General features: G+C 43.8%; 1 long non-coding RNA gene across 1 annotated transcript in view; it reads right to left on the bottom strand.

Annotated features, from left to right (window-relative positions):
- The window catches only part of LOC107320235, a 127,309-nt gene that overhangs the window by 78,020 nt on the left and 28,341 nt on the right, over positions 1 to 20,948 (bottom strand). The window contains exon 2 of the long non-coding RNA XR_004308934.1: positions 20,124 to 20,277. This is a non-coding gene — a long non-coding RNA (uncharacterized LOC107320235). The remainder of the gene's footprint in view (positions 1 to 20,123; positions 20,278 to 20,948) is intronic.

Below are 20,948 nucleotides of genomic sequence, written 5' to 3'. Positions count from 1 at the left end.
TTCTCTGCGTAGCACAGCCGTGCCATTAGCAGCAGGGAGCAGCTCATCACTGCTCCTCACCACTCAGCAGCGGTGTGTGACAACAGGAGAATCTCTGGTTTCCCTCTTCTCTGGAAACATGGTGTTCCCCCTTGTTACTGCAGTTCAAACCCTCCCCATCTCTCCCTCTGAAAGCCTTGAAGGATCACATTAAAGCTACTGAAGCTCCCACCAACATGCACAAGCTGCCCACAGCATGTCACTTGGTGTTTTCTGCTTCATTTGTTTCTGTTGAGTCACCTTGTTTCGCTAAGATGTCTTTGCTAAGGTTGGCCTCCCGCTTCCGTGCGGTGCTCTGAGGTGAAGGCAGGCCACGGGGCTGCTCCCTGGGGAGCACAGGGCAGCAAAAGAAATAAGCCAGTTTCCCCAGAAGTAGAGAGTCCCAAATGAGGACAGCTCTGCAGTGACACTCACAAGAGTGATGAAACCAATGCTTCACAACGGATGTGATGAACAAAAAAATCTCTATACAACTTCACTGAAATGAAAGCAAGTGCTAAAACCAAGATTTAAAACTCAGAGCGTATGAATCCTACAGCAGTGGCAGAAGTCAAAAGTCTTTTTTTCCCTTCTGAGGGACTTTTCTCATTTTAGACTTGATTTATTTTATTTTATTGCAAAAACACTTCAATTAAACAAACATTGGGACAGAGCCTCAAACCTCAGAGCATGTACCTGATTTTCACTTTCTGCTTGACAAAGACAGCGTCAATGTGCTGAGAATCCACATGAAGGGTGGGAAAATACTAAAGAGAAAGTACACATATGCGAGCTAGTGGAACAGGCTGTTGCAGAGGTGCAGAGCTGAGATGCTGCAGCTGCATCCTGGTCCAAGAGCTCACAGCACACTGAATGGAACCCCATGTGACTTTGGGCTTAATTATGGCTACGTCAGACACTTTGGGTTGGGAGCTGCTTTTGCTTAATGCTTCATAAAACTATCAGCCAATATTCCTTTTATTTTTTTTTCCCCCCTTCAAGCTGATCTTCAAAGTTTGCAGCCCTGACTGGGACAAAGCCATGTTTCACTGGAATAAAGTCTCCTAATTCCTAATAATGGAATGTCATTACTTCCCCTCTTCCTCTCTGACTCCTCCCCAGTGCAAACAAAAGCACATAGGAGGGGACCAACAAGAAGTTGCTCCAAAGCACAATTCTGAGCCAAGCTAAAACATGAAAGCAGGAACACCCTGAAAAGGACAGTCTCAACATAAACAGACTCTGGTGCTGAGGAGCTCATATATCGCAAACTGGGATGAACAAAATGCAAAATCACTTCTCCCTCTGGAAGAAATTTATGCAGGCTTCACTGTGTCTAAGCAGCATTACTACAGACATAAGCAAACATCCAGCTAACAGCAGTGTACACCAAACAGTGCATTACTACATCTCTCTGGATCCTCTAAATCTGCCACACATTTCCACCGTGTCTCAGCAGCACCTTTGTTAAATGGATAGGAAAAGTCACACATTACTGAAGCTGTGCTTCAGCCCTGGCTTATAGAACCTCTTTTCTGCCACAACAGAGCACTGCTTTCTGCAGCAGCCCCAGTGCTCAAAGCAGCCTGCAGGATTTTAGGACAGCTGCAGTCACCGCTAGATGCTCAGCCATAAAGCACTGTACCAGAGCCCTTTTCTCCCTTGCAAAAAAGCAGCAGCAAAGCTCTCTCCATAACAGCCAATTGCCTGGAAGTGTGGGGCCCATCAGGGCTGCAGGGTGAACCCCAAACTCACTGCAGATAGATTCAGCAGTTACTTCCTATAGGATTGCATCCAATACTGCCAAATGCATACATCTACTCAGCACAGGACATTCAGGTCCTGGCCTCAGATCTCCCTCAGTGTCTGGGATGGAGAGGCATGCAGCAAACATGCACAAGCTGCCTCTGCAGATGCCGACGTTCAAACACACATCAGGCCCCAGACAGAATAATTTCAAGCTCTCATTTACCACTTGGCCTCAGCCCACAACCACATGCACTTTCAGTCTTTGCTCAGGTAGCGCCTCATCAAGAGCCCTGAGGTGCACATTGAGGTGTGTGTGCTGCTGGCAGAAGCCCACATGTAACTTGCCCTGCTCACAGCAGCTCCATTTCCATCAGCACTTCTCCAGTCCATAAGCATAACCTACAAACCAGATGCAGAGATAAAGCTTCCCTACTCAGGTGCTTTTATCAGTCCCAATCCTTTTAAGAAAAAGCGTGATGGACTCTTCAGTTGGCCCATCAATTTGGATTATATTCTCCTTTTTATCAGCATCTTCTCTTTAATGGCTTTGGCCGCTCAGATATCAGAGAGCTGAGCTTTCCTCATTGAAGGAAACTTCAAAACATTGTTGGGAGGAAGAAATAAACCTGACTGAAATCACCAGTCGTGCGTGCTGGACTATTGCAAAGGAGTCATCAATTATGCAGGTTTTGGAATATGTTACTCTGCTCACAGCTGTTTGATAGCTGGGTGATATGATTTACGAGAGCAGCCAAGATTCAATTACTGATTTCCCATAAATTAGCTATACAGTCCTTTCATCCAGCTCCAGGTTGTGAAGGGCTCTGATGAACAGTGGGGATTGAGGAGGGGGTTATCTGACCATGAAATGAACTGAGATTTTCAAAGAGAAATCAAAAGGAAAGAAACAACAAGCAGCGTGACACCAGTGGGAGGTGTCAGACTTTGGATTCATGAAATTGGGCTGTCATTCCTGGGCAGGCGTGAGAACACTTTGTACAGATACGCTGATGGAGCCAGTCTTCAGACTATCTGTCTCTTCGTCCTTGACTTCTTATCTTGAAGCTTGGGAGAGGCAGATTATGACTAAAAGGAAATGGTACTCTTTGCTGCATTTTATAAATCCGCAAATATTATTGACAGAAATTGCTTAATAAATGCCTGAAAAATTTTAGGTGCATGCACTGACTTCAGTGAGGATTTTTATCAGCGTAGAGAAAACAGAACTGCGGCTTTGGAATGATAACACCAATTTAATAGAGGCTATAGTGGCACGCTATCAGAGTAAAAATGACTGTCAGTCTCATTCCAAGACAAAACTGACCGTGAAATACCAGAACATCTCACCTGCAGGAAGTATTTGGAAGCCGCACTTAGAAAACGTGAATGAAGAGGGAAGGAAGCGATGGAACAAAGCTCATTTTGTCACCCCTCTATGCCAATGGCTCTGGCCAAGGCTCTGTCCTGCACAGCCCACCAAGGACACAACAACACTACTACTTCAGTTGTTTTCCTTCTGATGTTCTCAGCCAACCTGAAAGGCAGTGAGCACACATCTGACAGCACACTGCCGCCTTTACCACCACTTTCATTTTGAGGCTGAGATTTTTAATCTGCTCAGTGGCAGCTGAAAACAGAAGACTCTCTAATTAGAAATGAAACATGCCAGCCGGAGGAGAATCAAGCAGTCCCTTGATTATACTTTAAAGGATCGAAGGAAATAAAAAGAAGAGATAGAAACAAAAGTTAAAGAATAAAACTTTGGTAGAGCTCCTCTGGGCACTCAAGGGTTATAAGCAAAAGTCTTTTCCTCCTCCTATAGCTAATGGAGAAAGGCATCTTCTGAGATCAATACTAGTATTTCTGAAGCCTAAGGAGTTCCTTAAGTTGGAAACTTGAATTCTCCCCTCTTGGTAAATCAGTCAACTTTTCCTCTTTTTCCATCCAAGCAAATTCACACTCACCAGCAGTCACAGTGCACCTAGCAAAATGTGAAGGTCAGGGGAAAATATCTCTATGTTCTCTATTCTATAGGGAGGGAGGAAAAAACCTCCCCTTCTTACATCTTCATTCCTCTGGCCTGCTACAGGCCACCCCCATGGAATAGAACAGAGGCACAACCAGCACATCCTTCTAACCCTCTAGACCCAGAACAACATGATGTTGCGTAAAGATGCCTCCAAAACTCCAGCCAAAGACCCCATAACATTATGGAAAACAGCCTAAAAAAGTATTTATATATTGCCTCGGGAAATAATATGTTCCTCATTATCATCTACGAGTGAGTTCCACAACTCAACAGCAAAGAGCTCACTCTCCCTTCAAACCTGTGGATCTCTTCCATATGGGGACATAAGAGTCATCATCAAAACATCAAAACTAAGCAGCAGCCATATGCTGCGAGAAGCTCTGATAGTTCTGATACTTGTTACTGGAAAGCCACTTAAAGCTTAGAAAAGGGAATGAAACAGACTGCTGAGGCATCCATGGGGCTTTCAAGGTTTTTAGCTCTTTCTTCTATTTCCTCTGGATTTGTTTTATTTTTTGCACACAAGGGGGAGGAGATGACAGAAGCAAGTAACTGTTTTTCCGCTTGTTTGAAAATAATAGGGTGAAAATTAATGTGGTTCCTTTTTTTGTGTGTGTAGCAAATGCTCCTGCTGGGGCACTGCTGTACCAGAGCAGCTGAGGGAAATGGATTTTATTATCCTGGTTTCTGATCCCTTTACTTAGCTGGCTGGTTATTGCATACCTATCCCCTTAATTGTGCAAGCTGCTATATAGACAAATAACAGGTGAGGCCCATAATGACAGGTTGTTACCATCCAGAGCACTCAACTGGTAAAGCTGTTCTCACAGAAAATTGCTTTTCTCACCTGCATAAGCCTTTCAAGGTACCGAGATGCTACAGGAGGGTTTGCCAAGCTGTGCTTTCAGTGCATGGAATGCAGCAGCCGCCACACCAGGGATTGCCCTTGGCATTGTGACAGAGGCAGCCCAAACGTGGCTGCAAGCTCAAAAGAGCCTCAGGAAACATTCTGCAAGAACATCTGCAGCCTGAGCAGCTTTTGGCCAGCTTATAACAATGCTTAAGACAGGTCTACGGTTCACTGATTATCACTAAATTCAAGTCTCTCCCTCACCTTCAGACAAGGGTCAGCATATAATAGCAAGGATCTTCCTCAAGCTGACCACTCAAACAGACCGCCTGAGCCTCCCTTATTCTTCAACCTCTTGTTTTCTTCCTGTAAACATCTGAATTAAATTAGCATTTAAAAAACCAAGTTACTGTACAGTGCCCAAAATAATAAATGTCTCAGAATTTCAATTACCTTAAATGTAGAAGTGCTGGATCCCTTTTCTGTATCTAATGCGTCACACAGAACCATTACCCTACTGTCAATTAATTATAACAAGGTCAGCACATTCCCTTATGTCTCTTCATGTCTGCACAATGAACAAGCACTGCCTTGTGCCACAGGTGCAGCCCAGCCATGGATATGCAGCCCTGCCACGTAATAGCCAAGCTTTGGCCACCACAAATAACCAACAGGACAGTGCTAGGCTTTGGAGTGAAACCTATTTGGAGAAGAGAGAAGAGACTAATTTGTCTGTTGGTCTTGGTGACTAACCATGAAGCACAGAGATACAACAAGCACAGAGACACAATGCTCCATTTTGTCCTTTTCCCCTTTGTTTTCCTACCTTGTGCGCACTTTCCCTCCTGGTTTTCTAGAGAGGCAGTATTTTAAATGGAATGTGTTTTATTCTGATGATGTACAACACCCTTAAGTGCTTTGGTGAAGGAAGAAAGAAAGGTTGTGCAATAAATAAAATTCTCATCTACGATCAAAGGCACATAAATAATGGACATGCATGGGTGACTGCACACATGTACCTACAGGTAATTCCTCTGTTGGATGGTAGCTGCATTGCAAAGGATCGAGGTCACTGACAGATGAAGACATTTAGCAGTGGATTACCTTCAAAATAAGTTAGTTTTGGGGAGGTTGGCATCACATGGACTGGAGCCAGAAAGACTGCTGAAGACAAAGTAATATCAGCTACACTGCTTCAAGACAAAACACTGAGATGGATGCTTCTTTAAACTGACCTTAAAGATTTGCAGAGATGATGGCACAATGCTGCTGGATGCTGAGCTCTAAAGCTGGTCCCACAGTACCAGTTCTCCTGCTAACTACAGCGTTCTTTGCTTCCTTCCATTTCAGTTCATTTCTAATTGTCCCATTCCTAGCAGAAATGAGGAATGGTACCAGCCTTCCTTGCTGCAGATCCCATTCACATGTCTGAAGACTCCTGTCATACCTCCCACCCATTTGCTTTTTCAAAGCAGGGGAGTCATTTGACTTGTGCTCCTGTACTGAACTTTGTTCCTTCTCAGTTGTGAGGATTTAAAAACTTCAAATATTACCTATGCCTCCCTGCCAGAAAAAAGGAATTTTTGGGGGAGGTGAAGCATAGCAGTGCTCGATGGTCTCCAGCACATCCATTTGATCTGGTGGCTCCCATGATGAGTCAGCACAAGAAAGACTTCTGACAAAACTTTCTGTATCAAAAGTCAACCATTCTGGGAGCCAACAAGAAAACCGTGAGCACCAACTGCAGGCTGCCCGTGTTGCCTTTTAGGTTGGTTTTGTTTGCTTGTTTTCCTTGTGGATTGGACTAAAAGTTTCTGCTTCCATGGCATCTACAATACTTTAATCTGTTGGATTAAATAACCCTTGTCCCACATCTAGTTGAAACTGGCCAGTACACAGGCTACTGCTGCTAGCACCATTCCCATCTCTGTTAACACATGTAACTAGTTTTTGTTAAAATAGGGTTAATTATTTAAAGACATAGGAAAAGCTCCTTACAAAAGGGGGGGTAGAACAACAAGCTTCCAATTCCTGAACTGATACTTCTTTGAGCCACACTATGAATGAAGGGGGACAGTGGAAGATGGTGGCATGGAATCAAAACAAAGCTAATATATATAATTTTTAAAGCACAGAAGAATAGAGGAGGGGGAGGGCTTCTATCTTGCAGCCTTACAGACAGCATTAGCATCTTGTTGCCTAATGAGCCATAGATGTAACAGACACACCATGAAAATAAAAGAGGGAGGGAAAAGCAAGCATCAATAACGTGGAAAAACAGCCACAGAGGCTGCTGCTCAGTGAATGTCACCTCCCTCATACCCTGACTCTTCCCAGCCAGCTGCCATCCTCCCATACCAGATGCTTGATTTCTGGCTCTCCGAGCATTTTATCTCTGCCATAATTTGGTTATCGTTACGTCCTTGGGCTTAGAGTTGAAAACAGCCAAGAGGAAAGATTCAAGAATGACACCCCAGAGGTTCTTTGCAGTTGCTGTCATTTCCTTCTTGGTGTGCAGAGGGACACCACAACCTTGTTAACATTGGGAAGGGACACAGTAGTGCTTTCCTCCCAGTAAGTCACACACATTTTTATACTCAGAAAAAGCAAAAAGCTATTGCCCTGTCTCCTTGGTTTGATAAAGGCAAGGCAGGTTTGGTGAAACGCCCCTTTACCTTGTAAGTCCTACAGTTAATGACAGAAGCAGCCCCAAAGCTTCTGGAACAGCATCCACAGTCCTTCACAGCTATTTTACTGGCATAGCTTCTAGGCAAGAAGCCATAGCAATGGCAAGAGCACCAGGTAGGGACCTGTACCTCATCAGCACCTCATCTTCTTGCCCTGTCTTCTTTATTTTTGTCTGAAGCTCTCACACACGCATTCAAGGTGTATTCCTTTCCTGTGGGATTATTTGGAGGTTTGTTTGTGTAGGCAAACAGCATTTCTGTAATAAAGCCTCAGCCACATTCCATTAGTGTCATTTCCATCTACAGAAGTGAAGTGTCAGCTAATAAAAGGTAGCACAGACCCCTTGGGCAAGATAAAATGAGAGAGCAGGGGAGGATAAAACTCTGCCGTCAAAGATGGAGAAATGATAAATGCTGTTCCAGAAGCAGAAGCTCCTGAAATAGGAATAAAGGATCACTGGGAGACATGGAAGGGAAAGGAAGAAGAGGCTGTATTATCTTTGCCCAGAGAGCCTGCATCTGAAGGTCTCATTAACTCAAAAATCACCTGCTACCCATTTTCTTTCAACACCAAGGGCAATATCCAGCCTCTTCTAGAGGTGCTAACATGCAATTATTGCCTGCTAGCTGTGATGGCTGTGAAAGCACATGGCAGGGCCAGCAGGCAAAGTAACACAGACTGAGCCCCACACAGACCCCACTGAGCTTTGTCTGTGTGTGGATGTAAGGAGAGAGAGCACCCCTTACTGCATCTGAGCTGTGTGAATGAAGGGCATTTCCCAGCAGCCAGAATCAAACTCATCTGCCCAACTGGCCCCAGACTCCAAGTCAGAGGTCAAGCAGCTCCTTCCCAGCTACATGATTCAAGGTCAAGCCCCTCAAGGAACCACCCAGAGCACACCTCCCCTGCAGCTCAGAGACACACTCACGACTCACATGGTCCCTGTCTGCTTCCATTACGCAGCATAAAGGAGGTGACTGCAGCACTGCTGTAGCCTCAAGTGTTGTCCTGGAGTCACTGCAGCCATGCAATGAAGCATGCCAGTCAGTGGGCTCTGATCTCTCCAGTGTCTTTCCCTCTGAGCAAGGCCAAAGAGGTCCAGAAATCACACAAGAAGAAATTAACTGCAGTTAGGAGCAAAGAGCTACACTATTCCTGCAGCCAGAACTCACCTCCCTATCCCAGATATCTTTTGCCTGTACTTAGGTTCCAGTTCTGGAGAAGCCTCAGTTCTCTTCTACCATTAACAATGACACTGCATCTTCCTATGGCCAGCTCACCTGACTTTGCAAACAGTGCCCATCTCCACTAGAAAAACACAACCATCATAGGGGAACTCTGATTAGATTTACAGCAACACAGCAGCTCCCAGTGCTGTAATCCATGTACTTAACACAGGCATTTAACATCATGCAAACAGGGCTGAGTATGCCATACCCGAGAGACATCAGGTCTCCAGAGAAGCCAGAAGTTATCAGCAGCTGGCAGAAAAGACAGCAACCTTCAGGCTCCTTACACTGCCCCTAGGAGCACAGACTAAGCCCAAAGGCCATGTTCACAAGGTCTTCCCAAGCAGCTCTGTGCACTCATCCATCCACAGACATTTGTTCTGTACTCCCCAATGCATTGAACATTCCTTCCTTTAGTGTTGCTCTCAGAAACAAGGCTGTTGCCCATTCTGGCCTCAAACCAGCCTGTAAAATGCTACTATCAGCTGTATGGGAAGCAATCAGCACATATAAAACCATCATATATGTATATACAGAAAACTGATGTGCTTAAAGGCATCAAAAACTCCTCACTGATCATCCAAGAGACTTGGGAACTTTTCTTTTGATTTTATATGGAAATACTGTCACTTGGAAGACACTCTCTTCATTGCTTTGACTACACAGGATTCTTTCCTGCACCTGTATCGAAGAATCATCCCTGGGGATGCAGGCAGGGTTTTTAGTCTGTGACAGATAACCGTGTCCCTCCAATTTCCCAGCTAAGAGCTTCCTAAATTCACCCAGCTCAGCACTCCAGGAAGCCAACTGGATAGCAGTTTGCTTAATAAAAGTTGCTTTTATACAAAGATTTAAATCCTATTTTCTAAGAACCACTGGGGAATTTCCAGGGTGTAATCCACCTACTGCTGACCCTCCATGGCAAAGCAACTTTTATGTCACTGGGTGGGATTTTCTTCTTATTTAAGCACAAAATAGGCTTTTTCTGGTGACATGGGAAGAAGGGGGATATGGGAGCGCCTGAGGACTGCCACGGGCAGGAGAAAGGTTAGGGAATTGTTTCCACATCTACTGCAGAGTCAGTTATCAATGATGACAGGAGAAAGAGGGGACTGCCAAAGAGGCTGCAGTTCTGAAATGCTGCTCATGGAAACTGTCTCTAGCCACATAAGCTGAGTGAACAGACAGGTCTCTGAAGGAGCTCAGGAAATCCTTTCTGCTGCTTCAGAGGCAAGTTGTCCTATGATCCTATCACTATGCAGAGCACCAAAGTTGCTCCCAAACAAGCACAGAAGGCTGCAAGCTGTGCTGAGGCATTTTGGTTCTGATAGGGATGTGCCACTATTTCACCCTGCCACCACAAGCAGCAATCCCTAAAGTAAAACAGGGCTGGAACAATTAAACCCAGGAATAAACATTCATCAATGATTCAAAATATTTGAAGAAAATTTGCTTGTCCCTAAGGCTCAAAAACCATATTGTGAGAGAAGAAAATTCACACTAGGGCTTTAAGTCTCCAAAACACATGCAATGGATTATTAACAAATGTGAGTAGAAGGGTGGCTAAGTTTAATGCCATTCTTGTACACTCACAGGTTTCCGTCTCTTCTTCACACAAAGATTATCCTCCCCACAGATAGATGCCGGAAGTCATCCAGATATTTAAGAACATTCTTTCATTCACAGGTGTTTTTGAGCTTACAACAGCAGTGCTTATTCTGGAAGATGATGAGGGAGAGAATTGCGTTGGCCCTTCAATCAGCTTTTGCCCATTCCACATCAAATTTCAATCTGATAATACTCAGTATAAACTGGAACAATCTAACACAAACAGAAGTGGCTCCGCAGTTATTCCAGCAGCCAGATGAAACACTAATGATACAAATTAAAAAGGAAAATGCTGAAATACTCAGGACACACCAGACTTCTTAAGACAAGTTGGACATGAGCCAGCAATGCAACCCTATGGCAGAATGGGCCAGTAGCGTACTGGGCTACAGGAGGGCTGGGTGATCCTTCCCTTCTGCTCAGGGCTGGTGAGACACATTCAAAACAACCCCAGCAAAGGGGCATGATGGTTATTAAGGGATTGGTGTGTGAGGAGAGGCTGAGAAAGATGTGATTGTTGAGCCTAGAGAACAGAAAGCCCACAGGGAGATCATCAATGTGCATAAATACACCTGATGGGATAAGTAAAAGAGAGAGCAAAACTCATCTCTGTAGTGCTCAGTCAGAACAAGAGACAGAAAGCTCAAACTGAAACACAGGAGAATCCATCCAAATACAAGGTTATTATTTTTTTTGTGTGTTCTGTGAGGTTAAGTGAATACTAGGACAGGTTGCCAAAGAGTTTGTGGAGTCCCTGTCCTTGGAGACATTGAAAATCCAAATGGACACAGCCTTAATGTGGTCTTGACCCTGCTCTGATCTAAGAGGGTAGCCTAGAGATCTCCTCCAGAGCTCCCTTCAGTTGCAAGCACTGGAGAGGTCCCATGGTCATGGAGTTTGTACTTAATTCGGCACATAATTCCCATCTCCATCTCTCATCAAACCCATTCCCTAGGAGCAGAGATAGGGAAGCAAATGCCTGCATTCCCCTTTCTGAGATATCCAGATTTCACCAGCAAAGCTTCAGCAGCAACAGACAGGGAGAAACACTCCAGCATATTTGAAACCACGTTCAGCTGCTGACAGCAGTTGAGCAAAGGATCATTACGAAGACACACAGATGATGTGACAGGGATGCAGCAAGATAGTTCGGGGACTAAGGGACTTTAACTACAACAAAAGGATGGAAAAGTGGAACTGGAATCCATAGGACAAAAAAAGAAAAAGTGATCTGACCAAGTGATTTCAGTTCTGGAGGGACTGAGGAGGGAAAAGAAACTGTACAGCTACTTAAAGATGTATCGAACACAGAACAAGGGCCATGAACTTAAAGATGGGGAAAGGTTACACCACAGAGGAGCTGAGATGGAAATCGAGAGCATAAAAAATAAAATAGGTGCAGCAGAGGAAGCAATAAGAGTAAGCAAGATTAAGAAAAAAAAAAAAAAAAAAAAGGAGCTGGACCAGAATACTGACAAGCCAAAAGTATTGATCCCATTCTTCCTTGGCCAAATAGAACTGGAAGGAGTTGAGCTCTGGGGAGGAAGGAGAGACTTCAGCTGCATCATCCACAGCTCCCTCTCCACCTGACAAAGGCCAGGGTTCAGTCACACACACAGTGCTGTCACATTGATGGCTATTGCTGTGAGGTATAGAGGTTTGGCAACTTACTGCATGTAGCACAAAAGGGAGGAGAGTCACACAGCATCCCGGACAGAGATGTCTCTGCTCCAGAAAGGGTTTCAGACCAGGAGTCAGGCACAATGGCAGGACTGTGATTGCAATAGACAGTTAAGGTGAAAGAGAGAGGGAGAGGAAAAAGCCTCCAATACAGGTAAAAATGTCCTTTTGAAAAAGCAGTTTCTTTGCATTTTTGCACCATGGCTTTCCCCCCTCCTTCCTTTGCTATCTAAAATCTGTCACCAACTCAGTGCTCCCTCCATCCAGAGGCAGCCAGCCAGCTCTGCCCTACACCAGCACATAAATGTGCTGACATGCAAAGCTCATGTTTCCTCTCTTGCTGGAAACATGCTGTGTAATGAAAGAGCATCCCAGCAGGAGGAACACAACCTGTGTGCCAATTACCTTGGCAGACACCATGGGATCAAATGGGGCAAGAACAAAGCAGTAGATGCTTGAAGGCTGAGCTTTCTTGCCTGCTCTACGCTCAGCTGAGCACTGCTTTGTAATGAAGTCATTTTGGCTTGCAAGATGCATAGGCAGATGGGCTGCCCCTCAGGGACTACTGTCTGCACTGTCCATTCCTTGGGGTTTGAACTCATTAAGGTCAGTGTTTTACAAACACAATCAAGGAAGCAAGCTTGAGAGAAGTTCTGATGGCAGTACAAGTGTGCCCTGCTTCATCAGCACTTCAGAAAAATTAGTTTCAATGTCCTCAGTGGCAAACAGCATTTAGCACTGATCAGCACAGGAGAGGGAGGGAGAGGAAAGAGGCTACACAAGGTTTTGTTTTCAAATAAGACTCAAAACAAGTTTGGCACAATGAGTAAATCACAAGCAACTACCTCCCTACAGTGTCCCACTGCATGAAACACCTTCCCAAGATAAATCAGTGCCACATCTAGCCAAACAAGAAAGCCCTGCCAGTTCTTGCTGCATACTCTACATTGCTCTGAGATATTGGCAGAAGAAACGTCTCCGTTCTCTTTGGATTACTGCAGTATCTCACCTTATGCTGCACCACGCAGCTGCAAGGTAGGTTTGTTGCTCATTACCCTACCACAGGCACCAGTGCCCAATACCATTTTATAAGCATTCCTACTTTGTGTCTTCTTTCCCCACACTGTCACGGGGACTTAGTAGCATCCCCTATGGTAACCCTTAAAAACATTATTCTCATTACCGAACCTCATTTTCACTCCTTTCCAAGTGTTCTGTTACTAGGCTGACATTCCAATCTTTACTCCAAATTGAGTTCTTTCCTTTTCACACCTCCCCTCCCCCCTTTCTTTCTTTTAAGAAAATTTCATCAGCTGATTTTTATATTTGTGAAAGAGCCTGAGAGGGAGGAACTATCCATATTCTTAGAGCTTTGCTTAAAACCAGCAAAGAATGACAAATAATCATACAATAGTTTGGATTGGAAGAGACCTTAGAGATCATCTAATTCCAACTCCTTGTCACAGACACCAAATAGCATCATTCAGCAAAAAAAAGCCTGAAGGCTTGAAACTCGGCAGCACGACTCCAAACTATTAGTTTGATTTTGCTGAGATAAAGGGCAACTGAAGCAAAAAGAGCATAATTCTGCCTCAGCCAGTTCTCTGAAGAATCCTTCCACAGCAACTGATCCAGTTCCCTCTTTGCAGGAGGAGAAATCACACTCTGGTGGTGCTGACCTGGCCACGCAACCTCCCTGCCAGCCCTTATAAGTTCACAGTCTGCTGTCCCTGGGCTGCTGCTGGGCCAATTTGCATGAGGAAGATTGTAAATGTCACACCGAAACACGCACAGCGGTATTTGTCCAAAGCAAATAAAGCTTAGGACCAGTAAGCGGAGAAAATGGTGTCCACAAAGCAGTTGTAAATCAGCCCTGTTCCAGACCCTTTGCAAGTTTTATGGCCTCACAAGTATTTGGCAGATTCAAAGCCTTCCTTTAAACAAAAATAGAGCGTCTGCTTACTTCGCCTGCCATGAATTTGCAGTTTTAATGGTGCAAAGAACACTGTAACCCTGATAACACAGGGCAAAGGACACCTCCCTCCTGAGACTGAATCTCCCACAGAGGTAGAAATTACCAGGTTCATCTTCCCACCCACAGCAGTAAAACTAAGCCCACATACTCCACTGAACGCAGGCAGTTTAGCTGTGGAAACCAATGCAGTTTCACCCCACAAGATAGTAGGCCAGTAACCATGATGCTGATGAGAAATTAGTAACCAGTCCCCCTGGGTGCTTGCTGTAGGGAAGAGATGCCCTCAGTGATTCACCCAACTGAGGTCTCCATTCTGTGATTGTGTCCTTCACACCCTGCAGGGTGAAAAGATGTGGTCTGAAGGCTAATACAATTGCTTCAGGGGCAGAGTTTGGTGGGCTATGTCAGAGGTCTCTTACATCAGCTTCTGAAGCAACATTTCCAAGGGACCTGTGGGGATGAAGCTATCCCATCTCTCATACCAGAGTAAAGGACCACTTCAGTGCAGCTGAGAAAGCTCAGGACATCGATCAGTTTCTCCTTACCCTCCAGTGAATATCCACATCAGTTACTTTCCTCCAAAAAAATCTCAAACTCTTACAAGCTTTCCTTACACCATTGTCCCAAAACTCATTGTGCACCTTAGCTAAAAGCCCCTGAGAGCACATAAAGGCACAGGATTACATTTAAGCAAGCAGTAAGATGGGAATATGATCAAGGAACTTCACTTTATGTAACCATGCCATGTTGGGGAAGTGATTACTCAAAGCCAGCACCAAAATGGACAAATTGCAGCACACCTTATTACAGTGTTGTTCAGATAACACTGAGGTAACTGTGCTCTACTTTTATGCCCACTCATTCCACAGTATTCTGAGTTCTAAGCTAAAGAAACAATCCTCACCAGCAGAAAGTGAATTTCAGGGTAAGTAGGAAGAAAAAGAAGTAAAGGGGCAAATGTATCTAACATGGGAAGAGAGTTGCCTTGTACCCTTCCTCCCTCTCACTCTTACACCCTGGACAAGCAGTAGTTTTGGCCCTGAAGACGTTGCAGTGGTATTTAAGTGACACAATATTGATTTTAGCAGCTTGGCACCTCTCATGGAAGTGCTGGTAAACACAGCCTATATTTGCTGGGAGAGAAGCCTTGGAGGTGACTGATGTAAAACATAACTCTAAGGATAGTAAAAAAAGAAATAATAATACACAACTGCTTAGGGTTGTGTCAAATGTGGAAAGCAGGTGGCATAAATGGAAAGGCTGGATAAAGGTCAAGCCTTGGAGGAACTGAGTGAGAATCTCTTCTTGCAGGGAGAGCTGATCTGAAGCAACCAGGAGGAAAATCAAATAAATAGCTTTGAAGGAACTGGTAGGTAGAATTCATCTCATTTTAAGCATTAAAAATGAAGTATGTAACCTGGGCTTATCATCCAGACTTCCCAAGTAAAAAGAGAAAGGCACAATAGAGGGCAATAAATGTTGGCTATCTGTGAAAGCACCAGAATCCAGGAGCCAGTTCAAATGCGCTCAGAGCTGAGGCTGGGTAAGGAAAATCCCAACCTGAATCATCACAAAACTCCTGAGAAGGCAGCAAGCATTTGTCAACATGAATTTAATGAGGTGTTTGCTTGGAGCAGCACCCCACCATCAAGTTGAAAGAGAGACTGCTTGGATGTGGCCCCTTGCCAGCTTCAGTTAACCAACAAAACTCTCATAAAAAAGAAATCACAAAACAAGGTGTTTCATGTGTTTGTTTTTTTTCCTGAAAAGAGTGGGGAAAAAAAGGAAAGATAAATGCTAATAAAATAAATGAAGACAAGGCATCAACTGATTCCTCTTTGCCTAGATCTATAATTACCTCAGAAAAAAATGATTAGGTTGTGAGATAAATACCATTTATTCTTGATAAAAGAACAACTGTGCATTTTTGACAAGTATTCTTCAATATGCCACATGGGTTGTTCTAATAACAGACAATAAAAATGAAATATGATAGAATTTCTAAGAAGATTCCAGTGGTTAACAAAGGAAAACAGCATATTCCTCTGGCTTAAGAAGATCTCAGATTTCTAAAGGATAACAAGAAATATTTAATCAGTCCCTTTGCAAATTGGGTGGGGTGATTTTTGAAGGTACAGTTTTATTCCTGGCTTAGGTATAGATACTACTCGAGAATCAGCAAAATAAGATCAGAGGCATATAACTGGATGGAGGCCAGCCAGCTCTGCAGTGGGGTATCAGCGGGAACTGATGGTGTAGGGAATCACAGAAGGAAAGACAGAACAAGATGGTTTCAAAGCACCACACATTCAGCAGTTTTTAGAAAGAAAAAAGCATTGCCAACATGATTCAGGGTCTATGTCTGCATAAAAAAAACATTTACTTCACCCTTTCCCCCCCTCTATGGTGCAGCCCAGTGAAAAAGTATGTTCAGACTTTCCATTATCCTGTAAATTCTTCACTTTTGGAAACTGGACTTATTCAACTTTCCTAGGTCTAATTCTGATCCCAGCATTAACATGAAAATGGGATTAGCTTTCCATGTAAGCCTGGTCATGGAACTGCTCTGTTCTGACAGCAGCCTGGTTTTGCATAACCCAAACTCTCTGTTAGTTCTCCATGGAATTAGATTTTTTCAAATTCCCCTTACAGATACCCTGAAAGCTGACAGAGAAGAACTCACATACTTGAGAAGCTTAATCCAACCATTCCTCCTTGCTTTAACTTTATACAGCAGCGCATGTGATGTATAGAATGCGTCAAATCTGCCATACTTTTTCCAACATCAGCTTCCTCCGGTCTTTATCTTTTGTATTAGTTACTGCTTGCTTTCTAAACACATTTCCACATCCCTAACAGAGCTCTTCCACACTAACACCCCAGTACAATCTCATTGCAAAGGAGCCCAGAGGAAACCTGGCTGCAGCCAACAGAAAAGAAACACTAGAAAGTGGAAGAATTACACAACAGATAAATCATAAGGAGAATATGTCCACTCTTCCCTTTGCACAGATCCCATACATCACCATGACTCAGTGCAGTTCCCCCACTGGAGACAAATTTCAACTTCTAATGTACTTTCCATCTGACTCTTCCAAAATAAAAGATGAGTCGCTGTCCTGAGATACTGCATTTGGATTGTAACATATTAAACACCTCAGTGTTTTAGAACAGTTTGGTTTGGAGACCCAGTACTAATTCCATCTCTGTGGTTTGAGCTGTGCATTCTACTGTCATTGTGAGAAAACTCCTCTAGTACAATTACGATCTCACATATCTTCTCTTCTAGCTTTTCTGGTCTTCACCAACTGGAAAAGCTGTGATCAATCTTGTAAATTTAATTGAGAGATCATATTGCTGGCATCGAAGCAGACAAGGTTAGTTGCTTGTTGCCTGCGGTCTGCTAATCTTGTATAATTCCTCTATGCCCACCTGGCTGGAACAGTTGTCGGGAGCTTTGAGTGGGGAGAGCACAATGCCTCTTCTATGAAGTGCTTGTGACTTTAATCGGACACATGCAGATGGCATCCTGGCTGCTGTTCATACCTCCATAACTTCTGCACAAGGACAAACCCTCAAGTTTTTCATAAGCTGGCTGCATAGCAAGCATTCATCTCAGCAGCATAAAGCTGGATCTACCACTTCCAAACTCCTTCTAGTCTTCCCCTCTGGTTATAAATTTCTCCTAACTGTAACACTCCAAAAGTGCACTACCTCTTTGTGCATGAACACCTGTGTCCATTGCTGCCAACGCAGGCCAACATCCTTTCACTAACACACTAGCAGATCTGCACAGGAAATCCATAGAACACGAGAATTCCTGCTATTTGCAAGAAAACAGTGCATTTTTCTCTAAGGAGAACCTTCGGTCCTGAGCTGAGGGTTACAAACTGACCATATAATTTGCATAAATACTATTAGTGCAAACATTCCTTTATCTGTATATTCCCCCTTTCTAAGGGAAAAATGCAACACCAGCAGGGGATAAATAAAAAACCTCTGTTACATGCACATCTGAGGTGGTTATCCTTCATCTCCTTTCCGAATATTTCCTTTAGGCTTGGATAACTTTTATTGTTTTTCTCTCTTTGCTCTTTCCCACGCTTGAGCAGTTCTTGGATTTGGCAGGCATAGAGCAGCAGTTATATGGCATGCATTTTTTAATGTATCAAAACTCATTCCTCTGATTCATATTTTCTTTTAAAGCAAACTGTTCACTCAAGGTTAATAACTTTTCCACTCCACCTGGGCATAAGAGATTTCCAGATGTTGCTGAGAATATTTAAACAACACTCGTACCTTCAGAAATGAGCAGGGCAAAATCTGCTTCCCAGCCACCTCCCAGACCAAGGGGAATCACTGGCCCAGAGGCTTATTCGATCCTGCCATTATGACATATTGAATAGAAGTTCCGTGATGTTATGAAAGTTGCATGAGCTCAATAGCAGCTATCCCAATGATTCACGTTAGTAACCGAGCATCACACATAACAGGAAGTATGCTGAAACCAAGCACTGACCTTAGATAAGAAACATGTAACATTCACCTCAGCAAGTCTGCATCTTTGTACATTCAAGGCTGCAAGATGAAACTGTATCCAGGAAAAAGTCTATGTGTGGGCTTTTCATTGGGATAACTTGTGATCTTCGCTGGGTATAACTATCAGAAAGGTCAGCGTGGTGGAAAGATGATACAGGAGCGTAGTAGCAAAGGGACTAGCTTGAATGGAAAGGTGTTAGAAAGGAAAAGTGCTCACCTATCTCCAAAGATCAAGACTCACAAGGAAAACTCACAAGGGAGGGATCCTCAACCAGATATCCTTCTCTAGTGGCAGTCAGCCTTCAAAAATGAGCTGTAAGAGAGGTGCAGCCAGGCTCCATCCCTTCCAGTCACTCAGCTGCATTGCCCTCACCTGCACTAACCAGGGCTGACCAGGTCCCTTCCCTAGGTGATAATCAGTGGCTCAGACTGTGATTCAACAGTTACCACAGACCAGGTGACGCTTTGAAATAGCCCCTATGATGATGTCATAAGGGAGGGAGGGAATGAACACTTCGATCAGCTCTGACCATCCAGGACTCCACCAGGACCTGGATCAGGTCAGAGAACACTGCTGCTTTGCCAGATGATTTGCAAGCAGTTCACACATTCACTTTAATCATTCATATAAACTGAGTCATGTCATCACTAGACTTTAATCGGGCTCTCTAGAAGGCATTTGGTGTACAGAAGTCTCAAACCTTTATAATAACAACATTTTAAACATAGGAAGCGTTAACTTCTCTTTCCATTTCTTCAGTATTCCAAATATTAGAGACATCTCTAGCTTGAGCACCTTTCCTCATCCACCAGACACCGCCACTCACAAGAGTGAAAATCTTCCCTACCTTTAAAACAAACACCACAAAACAAGCAAAGCTTGGCTTCAAAATGGGAGGAAGGATAAAGTCCACCTTAGGACCATGCAGCCAAAAGCTAGTATGCACCATGAAAAAATAAAGAAAGCAACAACCTGTTAACAAAGTAAACATGGTTTGGCCAGTTTCATAAAGGCAACTGCATGACTGAAGAGCCAACTGAAGAACAATTGCCATGCAAGGAATACAAGAAAATGCCCAACAAATGGTATTCTCTCCCATTTCTTATCCTCACCTAACACACAGAATTAACATACAGCTTCCTCTCGCTCTAAATCAGTAGAACAAAACAAAGACAGCATTTCAAAACCTGCTTAGTAATATAGAGCACCTTCTGATCTACACACATCCATAGCAAAAACATCTCAGCTTGTTTTGAGATTTAATTCTTGTTTTTCTCTTCAACTTTATGGTAAAAAAAAAAAAAATTAACAATAATAACAAGTAAGGGAAAATATATTGATATACCATTTCCATCCCAGATTACCCTGAGACCTCTGCATCTACTTTTCACAGGCATTATACAGTGACAATAATGAAAAGATGGTAGTAAATACCCAAAAGATTATTTACAAGAAAAACTCACCCATATAGAAGCCTTCGGTCTGCTGGGAAACACTGAGGCAATCTCCACACCAAGGAGTAAGCTCCAAAAAATGCCTTAGTGGTGGTCAGCCCTTAAATGAGGTCTAGAGGAGGTAAAGTCAAGCTCCACCCCTTCTGGGAGCACAGCTGAATTACTCTCACCTGTGTTTCCCCACAGCTGACCCGACACTTGCCTCAGCTGATTAATCAGAGGTTCAGGCTGTGATTACCAGTTTCCCAGACAGACATTATATGTTTTTGAGAAGTATTTGAATGTAAAAAGAAGGAGACTTACCAGGTAGAGCTGGAGGAAGCATCCCACAGGCAGGAAAAGGGCTGCAGAGCTGCAGTCAGAGAAGCAGACAAGTCAAACTGTGCACCTTGCCAGAGTGGAGAGGAGCACTTCAGGTATTCTCGTCAATGGCATCAGGGAGAGAAGGCTGGAAGGCCTAGAAAGGAAGAGTAGAACACTGCTGTTTAAATAACCACACTGTAGACACAAGGACACAAGCCAGAGTCTAGGCTGAGCAGTTCAATTGGTACCTTTACATATTTTTAGCCCAGGTTCCCAATGAAACCAGTGGCTCAGCACATGCAGATTAGTAACCACTCTTGATTACTTTATCAGGAAGAAAAACAAGTGCATTGCTATCTGGGAACAGCTTAACCCTTTCTGAGAATTTACTAAAGTCATGCTATTTTTCCTTGACTCTGCCCTCAGCTCACCAATGGATGTTGTCACCTGCACGACAACATGAGTGTATGGGAAATTGGTAATCACAGCCTGAACCTCTGATTAATCAGCTGAGGCAAGTGTTGGGTCAGCTGTGGGAGCACAGGTGAGAGTAATTTAGCTGTGCTCCCAGAAGGGATGGAGCTTGACTTTACCTCCTCTAGACCTCACTTAAGGGCTGACCACCACTAAGGCAGCATCTCTTGGAGATTGCTTCTCGGTGTTTCCCAGCAGACTGAAGGTGTCCATATGGGAGAGTTTTTCCTGTAAATAACCTTTTGGATATTCACTACCATCTATATGTTGCTGTCGCTGCACAATGAGCAACAGCTAAAAAGTGGCAACAAATAGGCCAGAAGAACCACAGCATCCCACCCAGGAGCCTGA

The sequence above is a fragment of the Coturnix japonica genome, chromosome 13 (genome assembly GCF_001577835.2).
Source record: "Coturnix japonica isolate 7356 chromosome 13, Coturnix japonica 2.1, whole genome shotgun sequence".
NCBI lineage: Eukaryota > Metazoa > Chordata > Aves > Galliformes > Phasianidae > Coturnix > Coturnix japonica.
This window is presented reverse-complemented; position numbering and strand designations above follow the sequence as displayed.